Below are 3,914 nucleotides of genomic sequence, written 5' to 3' on the forward strand. Positions count from 1 at the left end.
CATCCTTCGGAAGCAAGTGCATTAACTACACAGGGAGCTGCAGACTCTAGTGGTGTGCGATGCAGCAAATTTTAGTATCAATCCGGAACCAAGTAAATACAGGGCCCGTTTTGTTGATACCAATACCGATACTTGTAAAGGCAGCTTATACAGGGAGGAGCAGTGTGCTATGATTTATGAAAGGAATCATCAATTTGCATATTCTCTACACATTTTCATGACCGCATGATCGGTGCGATTTTCATTTTCCACAATTGATACAACAAAACACACCTTTCAGCTTTTCGTCTCTTTTCATGTAATTTGAAGCTAAATTTTTTTTTTTAGGAGACCCGAAATATAGACGTGCATATCTCTAAAGCACTTTATGTCAACTTCTGTTGTTTAAATGTGCTATAGGCTGTATAGGATTTTTTCATTGTGCACGTTTAAGGTATATTTTTTCATTTCCAAGAAAATTATTTACCTAAATCAATTCAGTGGGGTACATACTAAACTTAGGGAAGAGAAATAAAGTATCCTATCCTATCACACTAGTATCGATCCGATACCAGTACCAGCTTTGGTATCAATATATATTTGGACCTCTAGCAGACATGCTCTAGACTGTGGTTAATGGTGTGAAAACCTCGTCTCTCACTATAACTACCTGCTTTCAAACATCCTGTTCCTGCACTCTATCGCTCTGCTGGCTGACAGAATCAGCAAGTCACTCCACAGAGGAAGACTTGTGAACAGTAAACAAAAGCTACGAACGTATGTAGCTTTTGATTTAAGGGCTGCATCTTAAATGGCACCGTACTGAAATGTCTGCTATTTTTGTTACCACACACACACACACACACACACACACACACACACACACTGCTGCAGTGGCGAATGGTTTGCTTTAAAAGAAAAGAAAAGAAATCTTCTGTTTTCTAAGTTTAGGCTGACATTTTTGAAGAATTAATAGAGCTCGATATGAAAGGATTTCCGCTCAGCCGGTTTTGGGTTTATGGGTACCATCGTAGCAGACAGCTAATTTGAATCAGGCATTTCACACATCACGATTACTCTTGAATGCTCTGATTTAGTCTGCGGTTTTTGCTAATCTAAAAAATAAACATATTTAACTTTTCCATATGCTTATCAACATCAAGAAAGCATCAGAGGAGTTTCTTCCAGCTTAATGATCTCTGTTTTAGTATCTTAAGTTTATATTTTGAGTATTTTTAATCTAAGAGTTGCATGATATACATGGCCCGCCCCTCACATGAGCACTCTTGTGACAGCCACCGTTTGCCTCACTCCACTGCCTATTGCTCAAACTTCTGCCGTCCAATGGGAAGTTTATTGAACCCTTAATCTCCTTAGTGAGTTCATGGAACAGGCCAGAGTTTTTTAAAGCAACCTTTCCTTCTCTCAAATATCCCTCCACCCCAGTTCCTCTCAGGTTTTTTTTTTTACTTGCTTCCTTTCTTTATCAAGAAACTGCAGCTCCATCTCCTCCCTATTTTCCTGTACTCCACAGCAATGTGTTATCTTTCATCATGTCTACTTTATTGGCTGACCACTGGCTAAAATCTGGCCTAGCTGACCTTCTCTAATTGATGGAGTAAGCTCCCACTCTCCCCCTTCATCCTTTAGGAGTTGCTCTCTCCCAGAAGTACTCTCTCCTTCATCCCCAGTGAAATAATGCCCCTTGGGGGGTTGTAGTTCACTGTGCACTTTTCACAGGCAAATTGCAAACACTTTATCTACTCTTTTTAAAGAAAAAAGTGTGTCTCAGGTATTTAGTGCAGGTTTTATAGTCCTTGCATACTACTCATAGGTCTTCACCATCACTGTTTGGATATACACAAGAAAAAGTGTGTTGGAAAACAAATAGAACACACTGCAATGAGCAGGTTAAGTTGCATTCCACAGATTTTAGTGTAGCATGAAGTCTCCCCTGGATCTTTGTTGGAGGTCATGTGTCTGACACCCTATACTTTTCAATCAGTTGTAGAATAGTAGCATTGCCACATTTGGGGCACTATCTTGCAAATGAATGTTCTTCTTTTACACAGGTGAGTGCACAAAATGTCTGTGTACAGTGTCAACATCCTGTTGTGACCTTATCGAGGCATTCATTTGGTACTGACGTTAAACAGATACGAGCACGCTCCAACTCAGCGGAAGACAAATGTCCTGAGAGGAACTTAAAGCGACCAAAGAACAAGAGATGAGCAGCCTGACCTCCCCCTTTGGATTGGTCTATGCCATACCATTCCATAGTAAAAGGGCTGCAGAACATCTGATCCTTAACCCCTTTAGCTCATAGACCTGCCTTTTTATCACCTGAGAAGTGTCCCCTGGGAAGCTGACAGATAATGACAAACCCTGTCTCTGTGTATTTGCAGTGAATCATACAATAAACTGTGAAATTGCGCTGACAGCCAGCTGTAAATCACTTTTATGACTCTGTTTCTTTTCATAGAATTAATGGGAGTTTAAAAAATACAAAAACTATATCTAAATATCTAAAATACTCACAAAACAGGAGTTCACTTTAAGACCCTATATAGCAAGAAAAAAAATGTTCCAATTTTTAAATCTGTATTCCCCTGACCCATCTGTAAGCTAACACCAGTCTCTGTGAACTATGGTGAAAAAGAGCAAATTACACTTGGTTCCCCTAGAGTCTCTGTTCTGGAACTGTTAACCCACAAGACACACACGGAATGTAATTTGCAATTTATCTCCCGGCTTCCTGTTTTGTTTTGTTTTTTCCCTACCAAATCAACCACCATCCCCTCCCCCATCACCATAGTGCATAACCCACCCAAAAACCTAAATTCAACCCTTCCCCTAATTCAAATTACTACCACGTTTGTCTTTTTGCACCAGAACATCCGATTAATCCATCAGGTTAGGACTGCATCTTCATGCTCTGCTTTCCTGCTGCTTTGTGGTTTGTTACATACTCCAAACTGAGCTCTATGAAGGCCTCCTTTGACAGAATGCTGAAGGCTGATGGGACGGGGTGGATGCTATGTGGAGTTCTGATCTGAATGCCTGATAGTGGAAATGGACTTGTGCATTGTAGAGGGCTATGGAAAGAGCAGAAATGTGAGGGCATCATTATCCTCCATAACAGTCCCATAATAATTAATCTTCCTGACAGGACTTTGTACTGTACTCTCCTGCCTTGTAAACCTGAAATTACACAGATTTTTTTTTTAAAGCATAACTAGATGGCATCCTCATCTTGAATTTCTATGAATATTAATCCACATTAGCTAGAACAGAACATACAGAGCAGGACATTGACTAAATATGAAACACAGCACGCTCTCACACCGAGCCCTGGCTGCCCGGTGACGGCTGAGCTGCCTGTTGCCATGGAGCTGAGAGTTGCTATGAAGGCAGTATGTTCCGAGCGGTGGTAATGTCTGTCGAGGACACTGTGGTCTGTTTAAACTCCAGCCAGTACTCTTGCTGGGCTCAAATGACCTTTCGCAGGACAGAACACAATCTATTCAGGAAACCTAGGAGTATTTATGCACACAGCACACAGATAATGTGTCCTTTACAACAGTGTGGACACAACCTCTTCTGCACTCTTATTATACCTATATAAAGTGAACTTTTGTCCAACCAGCAGGAGACAAAAGACAACAAACTCCATTTTTTTCCTCCTGTTGTGTGACTTGAGCTGTCTGGCCCCAAAGTAATCTATTTTTATAACAAAATATGAATAAAACATGAGAATAATCTAATAATATGACATTTATTCTCATAAGCCTGCATATTCTAGCCAACTCACATTCCCTAGTTTTTAAATAAAAAAGTTGCAGGCAGTACTGCACCACTGTAGGGCAGTCCATAAAGAGGTCATAGTCACATCACCCCATTATATCTCCCAACAAATGTTCACAACAGTAAGAAAC

Source organism: Oreochromis niloticus, linkage group LG8, assembly GCF_001858045.2.
Source record: "Oreochromis niloticus isolate F11D_XX linkage group LG8, O_niloticus_UMD_NMBU, whole genome shotgun sequence".
NCBI lineage: Eukaryota > Metazoa > Chordata > Actinopteri > Cichliformes > Cichlidae > Oreochromis > Oreochromis niloticus.